A 19423-nucleotide genomic window follows, 5' to 3' on the forward strand; every position below is an offset into this window, starting at 1 on the left:
CAGGGCAAAAAGCAAAAAGAGCCACTTTTCAACACAATTGTATAAGAGCTAAGAGTGTTGTAAAAACAAGCCTGAAGGGTTTGTGTGTCAATGTGAGGAGCATTCGTAACAAGGTGGATGAATTGAATGTGTTATTAATGAATATGATATAGTTGGGATCACAGAGACATGGCTCCAAGGATGGGAGCTCAACATCCAGGGATATTCAATATTCAGGAGGGATAGACAGGAAAGAAAAGGAGGTGGGGTAGCATTGCTGGTTAGAGAGGAGATTAACACAATAGAAAGGAAGGACATTAGCCTGGAGGATGTGGAATCAATATGGGTGGAGCTGCATAACACTAAGGGGCAGAAAACACTGGTGGGAGTTGTGTACAGGCCTCCTAACAGTAGTAGTGAGGTTGGGGATGGTATTAAACAGGAAATTAGAAATGCGTGCAATAAAGGAACAGCAGTTATAATGGGTGACTTCAATCTACATATAGATTGGGTGAACCAAATTGGTAAGGGTGCTGAAGAAGAGGATTTCTTGGAATGTATGTGGGACAGTTTTCTGAACCAACATGTCGAGGAACCAACTAGAGAGCAGGCCATTCTAGATTGAGTATTGAGCAATGAGGAAGGGTTAGTTAGCAATCTTGTCGTGCGAGGCCCCTTGGGTAAGAGTAAGGTTCTGAACTTAAGGGTAACTTTGAAGGTATGAGACGTGAATTAGCAAAGACAGACTGGCAAATGATACTTAAAGGGTTGACGGTGGATATGCAATGACAAGCATTTAAAGATTGCATGGATGAACTACAACAATTGTTCATCCCAGTTTGGCAAAAGAATAAACCAAGGAAGGTAGTGCACCTTTAGCTGTCAAGGGAAATTAGGGATAGTATCAAGTCCAAAGAAAAAAACATACAAATTAGCCAGAAAAAGTGGCACACCTGAGGACTGGGAGAAATTCAGAGACCAGCAGAGGGGGACAAAGAGCTTAATTAGGAAAGGGACAAAAGATTGAGAGAAAGCTGGCAAGGAACATAAAAACTGACTGTAGAAGCTTTTATAGATACGTGAAAAGAAAAAGATTGGTTAAGACAAATGTAGGTCCCTTACAGTCAGAAACAGGTGAATTGATCATAGGGAACAAGGACATGACAGACCAGTTGAATAACTACTTTGGTTCTGTCTTCACAAAGGAGGACATAAATAATCTTCCGGAAATAGTAAGGGATCGAAGGTCTAGTGAGATGGAGGAACTGAGGGAAATACATGTTAGTAGGCAAGTGGTGTTAGGTAAATTGAAGGGATTAAAGGCAGATAAATTCCCAGGGCCAAATGGTCTGCATCCCAGAGTGCTTAAGGAAGCAGCCCAAGAAATAGTGGATGCATTAGTGATAATTTTTCAAAACTTTTTAGATTCTGGATTAGTTCCTGAGGATTGGAGGGTGGCTAATGTAACCCCACTTTTTAAAAAAGGAGGGAGAGAGAAACCAGGGAATTATAGACCAGTTAGCCTGACATCGGTGGTGGGGAAAATGCTAGAGTCGGTTATCAAAGATGTGATAAACAGCACATTTGGAAAGAGGTGAAATCATCGGACAAAGTCAGCATGGATTTGTGAAAGGAAAATCATGTCTGACGAATCTTAAAGAATTTTTTGAAGATGTAACTAGTAGAGTGGATAGGGGAGAGCCAGTGGATGTGGTATATCTAGATTTTCAAAAGGCTTTTGACAAGGTCCCACACAGGAGATTAGTGTGCAAACTTAAAGCACATGGTATTGGGGGTATGGTATTGATATGGATAGAGAATTGGTTGGCAGACAGGAAGCAAAGAGTGGGAATAAACAGGACCTTTTCAGAATGGCAGGCAGTGACTAGTGGGGTACCGCAAGGCTCAGTGCTGAGACCCCAGTTGTTTACAATATATATTAATGATTTAGACGAGGGAATGAAATGCAGTATCTCAAAGTTTGCGGATGACACAAAGCTGGGCCGTGTTGTTAGCTGTGAGGAGGATGCTAAGAGGATGCAGGGTGACTTGGATAGGTTAGGTGAGTGGGCAAATTCATGGCAGATGCAATTTAATGTGGATAAATGTGAGGTTATCCACTTTGGTTGCAAGAACAGGAAAACAGATTATTATCTGAATGGTGGCCGATTAGGAAAAGGGGAGATGCAACAAGACCTGGGTGTCATTGTACACCAGTCATTGAAGGTGGGCATGCAGGTACAGCAGGCGGTGAAAAAGGCAAATGGTATGTTGGCATTCATAGCAAAAGGATTTGAGTACAGGAGCAGGGAGGTTCTACTGCAGTTGTACAAGGCCTTGGTGAGATCGCACCTGGAGTATTGTGTGCAGTTTTGGTCCCCTAATCTGAGGAAAGACATTCTTGGGAGTACAGAGTAGGTTCACCAGATTAATTCCTGGGATGGCAGGACTTTCATATGAAGGAAGACTGGATCGACTAGGCTTATACTCACTGGAATTTAGAAGATTGAGGGGGGATCTTATTAAAACGTATAAAATTCTAAAGGGATTGGACAGGCTAGATGCAGGAAGATTGTTTCCGATGCTGGGGAAGTCCAGAACGAGGGGTCACAGTTTAAGGATAAAGGGGAAACCTTTTAGGACCGAGATGAGGAAAAACTTCTTCACACAGAGAGTGGTGAATCTGTGGAATTCTCTGCCACAGGAAACAGTTGAGGTTGGTTCATTGGCTATATTTAAGAGGAAGTTAGATATGGCCCTTGTGGCTAAAGGGATCAGGGGTATGGAGAGAAAGCAGGTACAGGGTCCTGAGTTGGATGATCAGCCATGATCATACTGAATGGCGGTGCAGGCTCGAAGGGCCGAAAGGCCTACTCCTGCACCTATTTTCTATGTTTCTATGTTTTAAGTTTTTCTAGTCTGTAATTTACACAAACACGCACTTTCACGGCGAGATTTGACACCAAACATGTCGCTTGTTTTCGGCAGATGTGTCCTGCGCATGTGCAGCAGGAGGAGATTTTGCCGAAATCTCTGTTTCAATGTAGCTAGAGATATTTTTAAAAATGCATAGCGTGGATGCCTATCATTTTTACATGAAACTGGCGTTTTCAAAATTATCCGGTCTAATGTGGACGTAGCCTGTGGGGGGGGGGGGCAGGAGGGATGAAGTAAAGAGCTGTAAGTTGATTGGTAAAAGAGATAAAGGGGTGGAGAAGGGGAATTCTGATAGGAGAGGGTAGAAAGCCATGGAAGAAATGGAAAGGGGAGGAGCACCAGAGGGAGGTGATGGGCAGGTAAGGAGATAAGGTGAGAAAAGGAAAAATAGGAATGAGGAATGGTCAAGGAGGGGGGGTCAGGCCATTACTGTAAGTTCAAGAAATCGATGTTCATGCCATCAGGTTGGAGTGGCGCAGGGAAAGAATGGCTCAAACTTCCTACTTGCCGGCTGATCACCATTTGCCTTCACTCTCTCCCTTACAACCCAGCACCCAGTCCACAGAGGAGCGTAAGCAAGTGGGGCGCATGCACCTATCTCAGGAGGTGTGAGATTGGCACAGGAGAATAGTTTCCTGCCTCTACGTGGTGATCCAGGGACATTTCTGGGCATCATGTCTCAAGTGTCCGGCAAAAGAGGATACCCTTCAGCAGGGATGGGAATCCTGACAGCCTGGTTCTTGCTGCAGTAAACTTTTCCTAATTATACAATGCTCCCAGCTTCCTTGTCATGGGAATCTTGAACCCATGAACTTAAGGCATTTATCAACTCCAATGCAGCCAGGTATCTCATGGACATGTCTCTAGCTGAAAGATGGGGACTTTTGACTAAGGAATTGAGAGAGAAGATCAATGTCAAAGACCTGGACAGTTGACATCTGGGCACAGGCCAGATCCATCTTTCCTCCCTTCAACTTATGCTGGAAGTTAACCACAGGGAACTGCTCTCCTTTTACCTGGTTGATTTGCCCGAACTGCCACTGGGCCTGGTCTCTCCTGGTTATCCGGACATAACCCATGACTGATTGGTCCCTAAAAGCACTCCAAGAGAGGGAGTGGTATGCCCATCTGCCTGTTTGGGTCCAGCTGAAGCTCCAGTTTGCAAATCCCCTCCTGTATGAACTCCCTGTGTGGACCTATCTGGCATTCTGACTGGATATGCTGACCTTCTTAAGGTCTTCGCTGAAAAGGCAGGCACCTCCCTGCCTCCACACTGCCCATACAACTGCACCATCAACCTCTTACCCGGTGCTAGCTCTCCTTCTCATCCAGAAACGACGGCCGTGGATGGATATATCGAGGTGGTATTAGCTTTGGGGTTTATCTGTGGGCTTCTTTTTTGTGTGAGTAAGAAGGATGGCAAGCTTCATCATTGCACTGATTATTGGCCCCTAAGCAATATCACTGAAGAACCGTTACCCTTTCCCCTCGCTTGCCTCTGCACTCAAACATCTCCAGGGAGCAACTATACTTTCAAAGAAAGATCTGTGCAATGCTTAAATTCTGGTTCATGTCGGGGGGAGGGAAGGGAAATGAGTGGAAGAAAGCTTTCAACACCTCCACAGGCCACTATGAAGTTCGCTTGGGATGCCCTTTGTCTTTTGCCAATGGCTCCGCTGTTTCTCAGACCTTAGTCAACAATGTGTCCAAGAGCACGATAGGGCCTTTTAAGAGACTCCTGGACAGGTAAATGGAGCTCAGATAAATAGAGGGCTATGGGTAACCCTAGGTAATTTCTAAGGTAAGGACATGTTCAGCACAGTTTTGTGGGCCAAAGGGCCTGTGTTGTGCTGTAGTTGATGCAGTTCGCTTTGTGTATTTGGACGACATTCTGATCTATTCCCACTCTCACCAGGATCAAGCCGAGAGGGTTTTCAAATGGCCCCTCAAGAATATCCTGTACACCAAGTCAGAGGGGCACGAGTTCCATAAAGACCAGGTGTCGTTTTGGGGCTATATACTTACCTCTTCAGAGGGACCAGAGAAAACTTCAGGCAGTTATGGAATGGCCCAAACTGTCCATGGTTAAACAGGTGTGGTACTTTATGGAGGTTGGGAAATTTTATTGCTGCTTCAGCCAAAATCTCAGCTTGATCACGGCCCCCATAAATGAAATGCGCTCACCAAAAAGACGATCAAAACCAACTAAGCATTCTCAGAACTACAGCAAAGCTTCACGACTGTCCCAGTGCTTCAACACCCAGACCCATCACAGCCAGTCATTGTCAAGATGGACATGTCCGATGTCAGCATTGGAACTGTCCTCTCTCAGCACTCCACTGTGGATCACCAACTGCACCTTTGTGCTTTTCTTTCCTGTCGCTTCTTTCCAGCCGAGAGGAACTATGATGTCAGGAATCAGGAACTTCTGGCTGTCCAGGAGGCCCTGGAAGAATGGAGACATTGGCTGGAGAGGGCAGAGCATCTTTTTGTTTGACTTGGACGGACCATAAAAACTTCTCCTTCATTCAGGATGCCAAGAGACTCAACTCCTGCCCCAAACAACACCCTGTCTTAATGGAACTTGCACTTCTCTGACTTAGTGTACAGGATATTCTTGAGGGGCTGTCTGAAAACCCTAATGCATTGGGCTCTTTGCCCGTGTAAGGGGTTTCTTCTTTATGTTACTGCGTATGTTAATCAAAATGGCTTCTTTGTTTTGTTAAAAGTAAGAATGCTTCTTTGTTGTGCTAACTGGAGTGAGAGTGCTTTCTCTTGCAGCTTGTTTGGGTTAAAATTACTGATAACAGGGATTCTATTAATTTGTTAACCAATTGGGATAGATGCTATTCTGGGTCTGCTGGCGGGCTTTTGGGGAGTCGGTGCGAGGGGGTGAGAGAGAGAGGACGCGATGCTGTAAGCTGGGCGATGGAACGGACTCTGAGCAGGGGTCTGAGACCAGGGTTTTTGGTGAGGAGAGGAGACGAAGACAGATGTCTGGGGGGGGGGGGGGGTGGCTTGGTTGATCACTTCGGGTGGTCCTGAGCTACGAGTCGAGGAGGTCGGAGGGGATCGAATGGTGGCCAGAAGACTTAGTTAATTGAGCTCCAGCGGTTGTGCATGAAGTGGTTTGGACTTTGATAAGTTTGATGCCTTTTACTTTTTCTTTTATATTGTATCTCTATTAAGTACATAGTTCCAGAAAGATCTATAAAGTGAACTCATTTAATCGCATATGGTGTACTGTCTGTTATTTGGCGGGGTGGGGACATCACACAGCATCCACACAAACTGATTACCCAGTCTGGCGGGACTGAAGGCTTCTCCCCCTAGACGGAAGTGAGCTGAGCGAGCCTGAGGCTTACGCCCGTTTTAATTCATCCTCACCTATCATTCCAGCAACAAGAATACCAAGGCAGATGCCCTCTCCCACCAGTTCGACACATCTGAGAACAATGCAGATCCTGGGCCCATCCTTCCTTGCTCGTGCATTCTTGCTGCCCTGATTTGGGGAATAGAGGCAGAAGTGAAAGCTGCTCAGTAGCTGGATCCAGGCCCAGGAGGGTGACCTCCTAACTGGACATTTATCCTTGTTATGATTAAAGTGTTGTAATAGGTCACTCCTCCCAGCAGGTTGCCCCCCCCCCCCCCCCACTTGGTGATGGTTCTCTGGTCTATACTATGCGCTGCCTCTTGACATCTTGTTTGTTTGGGGCAAGCTCTTGTACCTCATGGATTGGGAATGGTATGTTCCTGAGGAATATTCTTGGATCTCAGTGGATGACAACATGGCCACAAGTCTCTCATCCAGTACTTCCAGGTCCTTGATGCCTCAGGAGCTCTACCTACAGCTTTTTTTGCCTTCTCAGACTGAAGCTTTTCCTTGCTGAAGCCTTGAAACATAGAAACAGAAAACCCACAGCACAATACAGGCCCTTCAGCCCACAAAGTTATCCCGGACATGTCCCTACCTCAGAAATTACTAAGCTTACCTATAGCCCTCTATTTTCCCAAGCTCCATGTACATATCTAAAAGTCTCTTAAAAGACCCTATCATATCTGCCTCCACCACTGTTGCCGGCAGTCCATTCCATGCACTCACCACTCGAGTAAAAAATAACTAACCCCTGACATCTCTTCTGTACCTGCGCCCCCGCTCCATAAACCTGTGTCTTCCTGTGGCAACCATTTTGACCCTGGGAAAAGCCACTACCTATCCACACAATCAATGCCTCTCAACTTATACACCTCTATCAGATCACATCTCATCCTCTGTCGCTCCAAGGAGAAAAGGCCGAGCTCACTCAACCTATTCTCATAAGACATGCTTCCCAATCCAGGCAACATCCTTGTAAATCTCCTCTGTACCCTTTCTATGGTTTACACATCCTTCCTATAGTGAGGCGACCAGAACTGAGCACAGTACTCCAAGTGGGGTCTGACCAGTGTCCTATATAGCTGCAACATTACCTCTCAGCTCCTAAACTCAATTCCACGATTGATGAAGGCCGATACACGGTACACCTTCTTAACCACAGAGTCAACTTGCGCAGGAGCTTTGAGTGTCCTATGGACTTGGACCCCAAGGTCCCTCTGATCTTTCACACTGCCAAGAGTCTTACCATTAATACTATATTCTGCCATCATATTTGACCTACCAAAATGAACCTCTTTACACTTATCTGGGTTGAACTCCATCTGCCACTTCTCAGCCCAGTTTTGCATCTTATCAATGTCCCGCTGTAACCTCTGACAGCCCTCCACACTATCCACAACACCTCCTACCTTTGTGTCATCAGAAAACTTACTAACCCATCCCTCCACTTCCTCAACAAGGTCATTTATAAAAATCACAAAGAATAAGAGTCCCAGAACAGATCCCTGAGGCACTCCACTGGTGACCGACCTCCATGCAGAATATGACCTGTCTACAACCACTCTTTGCCTTCTGGGGGTAAGCCAGTTCTGGATCCACAAGGCAATGTCCCCTTCAATCCCATGCCTCCTTACTTTCTCAATAAGCCTTGCATGGGGTACCTTATCAAATGCCTTGCTGAAATCCATATACACTACGCCTACTGCTCTACCTTCATCAAAAATCTGTCAGGTTGGTAAGGCATGACCTACCTTTGACAAAGCTATGTTGACTATTCCTAATCATTTAATACCTCTACAAATCATCATAAATCCTGCCTCTCAGGATCTTCACCATCAACTTACCAACCACCGAGGTAAGACTCACTGGTCTATAATTTCCTGTGCTATCTCAACTCCCTTTCTTGAATAAAGGAATAACATCCACAACCCTCCAATTCTCCAGAACCTCTCCAGTCCCCACTGATGAAGCAAAGATCATCGCCAGAGACTCAGCAATCTCCTCCCTCGCCTCCCACAGTAGCCTGGGATACATCTCATCTGGTCCTGGCAACTTATCCAACGATGCTTTCCAAAAGCTCCTGCACATCCTATTGTTACATTCAGGCAGCGCTTTACAAAATGTGAAATCCACTCCCTCATTTGTGTTCTGCCTCTCCACATCTCTGCCGATCTCTGTTGAATTTGACCTCTTCCTAGCTGTCCTCTCTTGCCTTTTGAATTCTTCTTCCTCTCCTCTGCTGATCTCACATCCACGTACCTCCTTCATTTAAATATTGGCCTTCCTCCTACAAATTCAAGTCTTCTGCTTAACAGCGCTCTTCCCTCTCCCATTAGCAGCATTGAGGTGTCACCTGACCCACAACCTGGGCTCTCTTCATCGTTCTGCACTTGTTCTTCACCACCCACTGCTTGATCCTCACTTTCACATTTCACTTTCTCTTCTGTGACAATTACATTGTCTTTGTTTTCATTTTCCACTTTCTTCTCTGCAACCATTCCTCCTTTGTGACTTCCATTTATCATGTTCTTATCCCTGGTATCCTCATTTTCACCCACTTGGGTCATTGTTGGGCTGGCCACTTCTGGAAGAAAATTCCCGAGAGCTGGCTCAGGACCTGGCTTGCCATCTGGCTGTTCCTGAGGACTAATTCCATGCTACTTTCCTTTGTCCCCTCCTTCCATATTATTAGCACCAATATTCTGGCTCCCTGTTTCTATATTCAGATTCCAAGTGCTGAGCTCTGAATAATCTGCCTGTAAATCCAGATTACTTTCACCTGGACACAGATTTCCCATTTTGTGTTCTGACTCTCCAACCTCTGGATCTGAGCTTCCTGCCTCCAGCTCTGTCTCGATTATGACTGCTAGACCAGAGCATCTCCAGCTTTTGGGCTCCATTTCCCCAAACTTTCAGCTGTGCCATGTCTGCTCCTAGTTCAGCTGCCCCTGTGAGGGGGTCCTTCCTGGCATTCTTCCTGCAGGCCCAGCAACCAACAAGCCGAGGCGTAGCAGTGCAGAGAGTTTACAGCGGTTCATTAGGATGTTCCAAAGGAAAACAGTTGAATTTCAAACACTGTCAACACAAAGTAAGAAGATACTCCTTGAAAAGCTAAAACCTAAAAATTTCCCACTCTAACTCAATGATCACTCCAATGCTGGCCACTAGACTGTTTGGCCAAAGGGCCCAGTTCTGTGTTGTACTACTCTACTTGGGATCAGTATTCATAACATTGAATCAGCCTTCATGATGGATGGCTAAGCCCCCCTTCATACTGTATTGTGTTACTGCTTTCTCCTGAGCAATATTCAATAGATGAGGCTACTGATCCAGTTTGCTCCTTTTTGATCTGATGTGATGAGGCTTCATTGGTTCTAGTCAATGTTAAAGAATTTGAAGGTAACAGTCTACCAGCTTCATAGTATGATGCTGAAGTGGACAGAACACATCCCAGAGTAGTCATGTCAAAGTTTGCTTTATGTTCTAATCGTATGACCACAAGTTTGAAACAGCATTAAAACTTCTTGTGTCTGTGCACAACTACAGATCAATTAAATAAAAGCATGTATGCAGGAGATGCTTTTGTGTATTCACATTGCAGCAAAAGAGAGAACAATGCACACGTGTAGACAGCACGTGCACAGACAACAAATCAATGTAGTGCCAAGGGGATGTCATTGCATTAAAAGAAATAGATCCATATATTACACTTCCTCACCCATTAGATTAATGCAACATTAAACTGCATATGTACAAAACATTCAATTTCCCCTTTCATAAACCCACATTCCAAATAAATAAGCTTTCACAATAATACTCCATAACTAACTTCACAGTTCTAAAGGTTCATTCTTTTGGGTGGCGCTCTGTTTCTTTCAGGATAGTCTCTAGACCTGTAGAGTGGTATTAGGTTTGGCAAGTGTTTTGTCTAAGACAACGTTCTTGGTTTCCTGTGTCACGCTGCTGTCAGTGACAATGATCATCTCTGCGAGGCAAGTCCGGTGACTGTAATGTGTCCATTTTGTTGGATGCAATTGACTCAGGTGTATTCTGTGGCTGATCATCCAGTATCTGGTCCACATGACATCCTCATGTGTGATCTCCAACATCCACTGTCGTCCAGTTCTTGTAGCTATCCTACTGGGCGTCCACTTGTCTTCTCAGTAATCACGCGCTAGGACTTCCTGTGCAATCTCGAAGCTCCTTGCTGTTTCACTTGGCAACTGGTTGAACTATTTATTCTGCACTTCCCTCTGTAGATCCAATTTCAAGAGGTCTATGCGAGACCTCAGATTTCTATTCATGAACAGCAGTGCAGGTGCATGATTTGTTGTCGCATGAACAGAGCTCCGATACACAAAAAGGAAGTTGTCCACCTTGCACTGTAGAGAAATGTCCTCCTTGTCCATCGCTGTAACGGACGACTTGAAGGTTTGGAGAAACCTTTCAGCTAACCCGTTCATTGCTGGGTGACGAGGAGCTGATTTGAAATGTCTGATATGATTTTTTTGGACAGTTGGAATTCTGCATACATGTATTGTGGTCTGTTGTCACTCAATTTGTTCTGGTCAGCCTTTTCTGGTCCTCAGAGAAGAGACAGTCTTTGCTGAGGGGTTGTCAACACGGTTCAGATATGGCTCAAGTGCAGAGTGAGAGACACTGAAGCAGGTCGACAGTTCAGACTTTAACACTGTTCATATTAAAGGGAAAATAAAACAAACGCTAGGCCAAACAGGGCCTTTAACTAAATCTCTCAAAGGAAAATGAAGCCTACACTGCGGCTGAAAAGAATATCAAAACATTAAATGAATACCGAGTCTCTTCAGAGCCAGTTGATTCAAAAGTCCAATAACTCAGGGAAGGCCGGATACAAAACAACGGTGAAGTGTTGCTATGCTCTGTCCAAGTCTCAACAAGCACTACGATGACAAGAATGGAGTTAAATACTATCATGATTAAATAATAATTACCTGACACGTGCAAATTCACAAGCGCAATTGCGGTATCTACTGCGATGACAAATCCGTGGTTGTGACAGCACCCCCCCTCTAGGCACAGCCCCTGGGGCGTCACAGACCTGTGTCCACTGGAAGTCCCAAATCAGCGACTTGTCCAAGATGTCCTTCGCTGCGATTCAAGTACATTCTTCTAGGACAGGGGTCGGCAACCCGTGGCTCCGGAGCCGCATGTGACTCTTTCAACTCTGTGCTGCGGCTCCCTGTGGCTTTGGAAAATAAATGGTGAGTATTTAATTAAAATGTATTTTATGTTAGTTTGTTAGTTTTTGAAATGTAATTCTAAATTTCAAGATTATGGTGATCTTGTACAATCTAAATAAAACGTTGTGGCGACCCATTTCCTGGCACATCCGAACCAGCTCACAATTAGCCAGCGTTCCGGCTAAGGGAGATAGCCTACGGGGGTTTGTGAGTACATGTCTTTTAGAGCATCTGCACCCATGGGGGGGGGGGCGGGTTGAGGGAGGCTTAAAAGCAAGGCTGTTTAGTTCGAATAAAGTTATCTTTGGCTGCAGTTTACTCCGACTCCGTGTCGTTATTTTAGCGCTGCGTGTAGCACACCGCTACAACGTGTTTTTATCGCTATTAATATACGTCACCACTGCCAATGCCTGACACCCGCCAGTGCGCGATTTCTTTTAATTTTTCGATCCAAGGTAGGCTAACGATGTAGTAACCTTCAACCCAACGTCTTTTTTTCGGAGTTCAAAATGTTTTTGTTGCATGCAGAAATGTAATTTCGTTTGCCCTGCAGGAGTTCATCGATTTCATAAATGCAAAACATTATAGTTTGTTTATACATAGCATAATGGCAAAAAAAACATTGTATGCAGTGTTATTTCATTTTAAATGTCAAACAGGTTTTGTGGCTCCCAGTGTTTTCTTTTCTGTGGGAAGTGGGTCCATATGGCTCTTTCAGTGGTAAAGGTTGCTGACCCCTGTTCTAGGCCATACCTTTCCCAGTCCACAAAATACTGGACCTTACCCGGCGAGATGCCAGGAGGTGCTGCACAGTATAGATGAGGCAACCAGCTACCAGGCAGGGAGGAGGGGAAGGTGAGATGTACGATGAGCAAACCAGGCTGAGATGGGGACTAGAGTTGAGCCCCCCCCACCATGAACTACGCTGCTAATGAGAGAAGGAGATGATTTAGTATTATGGCTTATGGCTTCTTCAATAATTGTTTACTCTACTCCAAGGACACTTTGCCTGCTTGTGTGGATTCCTGCTGAAACAGCCAGGTGGGGCAAGGTGATGGACATGGTCAGTTGATGGATGACTGCTACCTCGGCAGGGGAGATAAAAAGCAAGTCTGCTGAGACACAGGCAGACACACCACTGGACACTGAACGAGTGTTGTGCACCCACAGGAAGGTGGGGGTTTGGATGATCGATTCGGGGGAATCAATCAGAGGCTCACAGTGTGTGAAGGCAGACCAGTGGGGGCTTGTGTGTGTGTCCATCCTCACCTGGGTCAGTGACCACGACAGGACAAGAAGACAACAGAATCAATCAATCTCTCTCTCTCTCCCTCCCCCTCCCCCATCATAAGACTATTCATTTATCCCTAGACTTCGATAGAACTGGGTTTTTGATTCCTAATTCCACACTTCTGTATATTTTGCATATTGTGTATTCTGTATATCATTGCTAACCTGTTTTATGTGTATTTGCATTTTATAGTATTGTATTACTTAGTTTACTAATAAACACTTTTAGTTACAGTACCACCAGACTCCAAAGTATTATTCCATTTCTGATGGTTTGGTAACCCGGTCACGGGGTACGTGACAGTGGCCAGAGGAGAGGTAGTAACCAGCTTGAGCTGGGAAATGTGGAATACTGGGTGGATCTTCAGTGATGCTGCCAGACGCAATCTATAGGACACCTGGCTAACAGCCTTTTCCACTACAAACGGTCCCACGTAGTGCGGCGCCAATTTCCGGTTCTCAACTTTCAGAGGAAGATCCCTTGATGCAAACCAGACCTCCTCCCCTGGCTTGAAAGGCCTTACCTGTTGACGGAGCCGGGAATGCTGTTTCTGGGCACGCAGCTCATCTCCAGGTGCGCTAGTAGCGCTGGATGAGCTGTTCAGCAGCAGGAACTCCTACGTCGATCTCCTGACGAGGGAAGAGCGGGGGTTGAAATCACTTCTGGCATTCAAAGGGAGACATACCGGTGGAGGACAACTGGAGTTTATTGTGGGCGATCTCTGCCTAAACCAATTGGGAGGTCCAGGACGTGGGGTTGGAAGAGGCAAGACTGCACAGGGTTGTCTCCAACTCCTGGTTCACTCTCTCAGTCTGGCCACTAAATTGGGGATGGAAGCCAGATAAGAAGCTGGCTGTGGCTCCTACAAGAGAGCAGAAATCCTTCCAAAAGCGGGAAGTGAACTGTGGTCCACGAGGAAAGCACGTCTTGAGGAAAGCCGTGGAGCCTGAACACATGTTGAACCACGAGTGTAGGTGCTGGTCTCACGAGCTGATGGGAGCTTGGGGAGGGCAATTAAGTGGGCAGCCTTGTAAAATCGATCCACAGCGACCAAAATGGTGGCATTTCCATCAGACAGGGGCAGACCAGTGATGAAATCCACTGAGTTTTGGGACCAGGGGCGGTGGGGCACAGGCAGTGGGCATGACATCACGCCAGCGTCCTGCGGGTCTGTTTTGCTCCGAGCGCAGGTGGGACAGACAGATACAAAGTCATGGACATCCTGGGACACAGATGGCCACCAAAATTGTCTCTTTATAAACTTCTGAGTCTGTTGAATTCCCGGATGTCCAGCCAGACGGGAGCAGTGACCCCATTCCAACACTTTGGAACGCACCACAGCAGGGACAAACAGCCGGTTGGGATGTTCCCCATCTGGGCCTGGATCTGATTGTTGGGCGGCCCTCACCTCTGCCTCTATTCCCCAGGTCACCAGAGCAGCGACCCACGAGCAAGGAAGAATGGGCTCTGGATCGGCATTGTCCTCAGATCTGTCGAACTGCCGGGAGAGAGCGTCGGCCTTTGTACTCTTGCTACTGGGATGATAAGTGAGGATGAAATTGAACCATGTGAAGAAGAGAGCCCACTGGGTTTGATGAGAGTTGAGTCTCTTAGCATCCTGAATATTGGAGAGGTTCTTGTGATCTGTCCAGACCAAGAATGGATGCTCTACCCCCTCCAGCCAGTGTCGCCATTCCTCCAGGGCCTCCTTGACAGTCAGAAGCTCCCGGTTCCCAGCGTCGTAATTCCTCTTAGCTGGAGTCAGGCGACGGGAAAGAAAGGCGCAGGAGAGCAGCCGGCTATCTGCAGACGAGTGCTGATTGAGGATATCTCCAATGCCGACATCGGATGCATCCACCTCGGCAATGAACGGCTGAGATGGGTCTGGGTGTGGCAGCAGCGGGGCAGTGGTGAAACGTCGCTTCAGCTCGGAAAATGCTCAGTCGGCATCGTCCGTCCAGTGGAATCTTGCCGAGGCCTTCTTGCCAAGGGCATTAACTGGAGCCGCGATAGAGCCGAAATTCCGGATGAAGTGGTGATAAAAGTTCGCAAACCCCATGAAGCGCCGTACCTGTTTGACTGTAGACGGTTTGGGCCGCTCTGTGACTGCCTGAACTTTGCTAGGATCCATTTGATGGGACAAGTATATAACCCCAAAACGACACCTGGTCTTTATGGAAGTCACATTTCTCAGGCTTGGCGTACAGGTTATTTTCAAGAAGGTGTCTGAGTACTCTCCGGACATGCTGGACGTGCTCCTTTTGAGAGCGGGAATAGACAAGGATCTCATCTAAATACACAAACAGACGGGTTCAACATGTCCCTGAGCGCATCGTTAACCAAGGCCCGGAATACAGTGGGGCGTTGGCCAGACCAAAAGGCATCACCAGGTATTCATAGTGGCCATTAGAGGTGCTGAAAGCTGTTTTCCACTCATCCCCTTCTCTTATGCGAAGGAGATAGTAAGCACTGTAAAATTGTAAGATCAATTTTGGAAATTATTGTTGCTCCCTGGAGAAGTTCAAATGCAGACACCTGCAAGGGAAAAGGGCAGCAGTTCTTCAGTGATGTTGTTCAGGGGCTGATAATTGATGCAGGGACGGAGCTTGCCATCTTTCTTGCTCACAACAAGCCTGCTCCTGCCGGTGAGGTAGACGTTGGATAAACACCATGCTCAGTGCCTCCTGAATGTATTCCTCCATGGCCACTGTTTCGGGACGAGAGAGGGAAAAGAGCCAACCTAGTGCCAGGTAGGCGGTCGATGGCACTGTCGTATGGCCGGTGTGGGGGCGGGGTGGTGGCCTTTCCTTTACTGAAAACCTCAAGGATATCAGCATGTTCAACCGGAATCCCAGACAGTTCCACACCCTCAGCTGAGACAGGAGGGGATTCATGGAATGGAGCTTGAGCTGGACCCAGACAGGTAGACAGGAATGCCCTGGAGAATCTTCAGAAACCAATTGATCCATGGGTTATGTTGGGATAACCAGGGGAGACCAAGTACCAGTGGCAGTTCAGGTGAATTAACCAGATAGAAAGATATTTCTTCATGATGGTTGCCTTCAAACACCAGTTGGAGGGGTTGGGTGTAAAGGTGGATTTGACCAGTTCCCACAGGTCGACCCTTCAGCGCCTTGACATTGTGTCAGGAGGGGCCGGTTGCGGTAGGACTCAAGTGCAGACCAATGAATGTTCTTTTACCAGGATTTTATTAGCGGCCGCAGGGGCAACAGTCTTTCAACACCGGGAGGCAGGCACGAAGCCGGAATGGCAGGCGGAGGTCTTATCCGGGAAAGGCCGACGGGCGAGGGCAGACGGTTACAGGTGCTTCAGGCAAGAATCAGGTTCCAAACAGGCAGAATCTGGAAACACAGAATTCAACAATTTCCATTGGCAGTAGTCACTATCGCAGGCTGGAACGACTCAGTTCAGGACTGGGACGAACAGGCAGAGAGTGTGAGTCGAGGCAGGGTTTAAATGGACCGGGTAGTGAGCGAGAACAGAAACAGGTGGGTGCTATTGAGGAGATAAGTGGGGAATTGGCTAGAGTCCAATTAGGGAAGGGGCTGGTGAAAGAAGGTAGAATTTAAGGGCTGTCGTGGTCCAGAGCTGTCAGCAGAGCCCCTTTGACCCCATGTTCAGGCCGGATCCTTAACAGTACCCCCTCCCCACGGGCGTCTCAGATGCCCTTCTTGCCAGTACGGGATGGCTTCTATTGGTCTTTTCTCTTATTTCCCCAGTTGGAAATCCCCATCTCTGAGTGAGAGAGATGTCCATGAGATTCCCAGCTGCACCGGAGTCAATAAACACCTTAAGTTCATGAGTCTGAGACCTCCACTACAAGGAAGCTGCGAGCATATGCAGAATGAGGGGAAGCTGACTGAAGAGAGAACTGACCCATCAGGATTCCCCTCCCTGCTGACGGGTATTCTCCTTTACTAGTGTTACGAACTCCGTAACTGGGTCACTTACCAGCAAAGATAGAGAGGTCCATTGAAGTCTGATGGTACTATTTTAACAGTATTTATTGATAAAAATACACAAAATAATATCAATGCAAACATACAGATAATATACGTCGTCAATACTAAATCTAAAAGCGCGAGTATAATAATAATCAATAAGAAATAGCTCTATCGTTGTCTAGAGGATAATGTATTGTCCGATGGAAATATAAAAGTCACTGTTAGTTCGTTCAAGCTGCAGCGTTTTGGGTTTGAGAGAGTGACGGGTTAAACTTGCCCAGTTCTTTGATGATGCCAATCCTTCGAGTCTTTTGGGAGTTGGTTTCCCCATTGTTAGCTAAAAGACAGTCTCCCGTGATAAGAGCCTTGGGTTCCGGGGCAAATGGAACCGAACGCACGTGGCCTCCTCCCATCGGCTTCCACTATTACGGGATCATTAGCATTTCTTCTGGTGCGTCTGAGGGGCTGTTCCTACAGACCCTCTTTTATACTGACTCACAGGGTCTCAGATGTCAATCAGGTTGGGGGTGATGCAATCTCTCTCTCAACCAGCCCACTTTGCCCGAGGGCTTCCACGTAGCACAGTACTGTAATACACAAGTTCGTCTCCGAGAGACAATGGCCGTTTCCCGTAGCTTTATATCGCCGGGGGTAACAAGACATTCCACACATCTCTCTCTCATTTCCTGGGTCTCCTGACCCAAATCAATAGTGATCTTGCGATTTCTCACAAGGGAGGGGGCTGCAGGCGTAACACCGGACGCTTGGAACATGCCGCCCGGAAGTGCCCTGAATCTGTCCTCTGGCGCTGCTCTCGATCCTCCTGAGACATGCGCATGCGCACCACTTGTATAGGCTCCTCCATGGGCTGGGTACTGGCTGGTGAGGGAGGGGGTGTGGTGAACTACATATACCTGTCTGGAGGCACTGCTCCTCCCTCAGTCTCCAGGATGTTGTGTGGTGGTCTCTTGCTGCTGACAGTGCTAATAAAAGCCTATCTCTCACCTCAAGTCTCCGAGAGTTATTGATGGTGCATCAATTTTATTAGCTGGAATTTTAAAACGTGGAGAGTATTTTACGTCTGGAAAAATTGGACATTGATCCTCAAGCTCCAGAAGCAGCCTTTGAACTCTGGCTTGCATGCTTCCAATCATACCTGGAAGAGATTCCTGTGACTGAGCCCGCTATCATGCACAAAATCCTCCTCTCCAAGGTCAGTCTGAGAGTATTCTCCCTCATCAGGGACCTGCCGACCTACCAAGGGGCACTGGATGCCCTCAAAAGACAGTACCTGCGGCCGGTGAACACCGTCTACGCAAGACATCGTTTAGCGATGCGGCGACAGTGGGCCGGAGAGTCGAGCGCTGAGTTTGTCCAAGCCCTACAGACACTCATGTGGGCCTGCGACTGCAGGGGACTGATGGCGGAACAGCATGCGGAGCTCCTGGTACGAGACGCCTTCGTTACGGGGATCAGGTCAGTGTAGGTGTTCCAGCGGCTGCTGGAAAACGCCGATCTTACCTTACGCTTGGCGATCGAGCTGGCTGACACGTGGGAGGCTGCTCTGCACAATGCTGACGCTGTCCAGCCACGCGATCTCCCGCGGGCCCCGTGGACGCTGCAGACCCCGCCACCTGGCCAATCGACCTCAGCTGCTGCCACTCACGAGCCCACGCACTGTTATTTCTGCGGACTCGAAAACACCCCTGAAAATGCTGCCCGGCCCGAGAAGCTACCTGCTCCAGCGGTAGAACGAAGTGCCACTTCGCCAAGGTCTGTAAGTCTAAACCACGAGAGAGGTCGAGCAGCGCCACGTGCGAGGCATGAGGGTCGCCATCTTGGTCGCCGCTATCTTGCCTGCCCGCCTTGTGCGAGACATGGGGGTGGCCATCTTGGTCACCGCCATCTTGCCTGCCTGCCTTGTGCAGGGCATGGGGGTGGCCATCTTGGTCAGCGCCACCTCGCCCCGCCCCCAACCCACGGGTGCTTACCGGGCACCAAGACGGCGATTCAACTCTGTAACCCTCAACCGAAGCGCCCCACACCAGCTTGCAAGGTCAATGATGGACATCCTGGTGGAGGGGAACAGGACTAGAAGCCTGTTTGACACAGGCAGCACTGAGAGTTTTATTCACCCGGACACGGTGCAATGCTGCGGACTCGTGACATGGCCGGTAAGCCAGAGGGTCACCATGGCTTCTGGGTCGCATTCCACAGACATCCAGGGGTTGTGTAGCGACGTTGGTGGTGCAGGGCACAGAATATCGGAACTTTGCGCTACTGGTCATGCCTTAATTGTGTGCGCCTGAGCTATTGGGGCTGGACTTCCAGAGCCACCTCAAAAGTGTGACAATGGCGTATGACGGGCCCCTCCCACCACTCACTGTCAGGAATCCTCAGTTTTGTGGGACTTCGTCATATACCCCACTACTGACCACACGCACACACGCACACATCCCACCCAGCACCATGCCAACAGCCGCGCTACTGACACCATTTGCAGCCTCTCCACTCTCAAGATCCCTCCCCCACTGCTGTTCGCCAATCTGACCCCTGACTGTAAACTGTGGCAACTAAAAGCGTGGGGGACAGGGCATTCATTCAGTCAGAGGAGCAGCGGCTGCTCAGGGAGGGGATCATTGAGCCAAACACAAAT

The sequence above is a fragment of the Hypanus sabinus genome, chromosome 8 (genome assembly GCF_030144855.1).
Source record: "Hypanus sabinus isolate sHypSab1 chromosome 8, sHypSab1.hap1, whole genome shotgun sequence".
In the NCBI taxonomy this organism is placed as follows: Eukaryota; Metazoa; Chordata; class Chondrichthyes; order Myliobatiformes; family Dasyatidae; genus Hypanus; species Hypanus sabinus.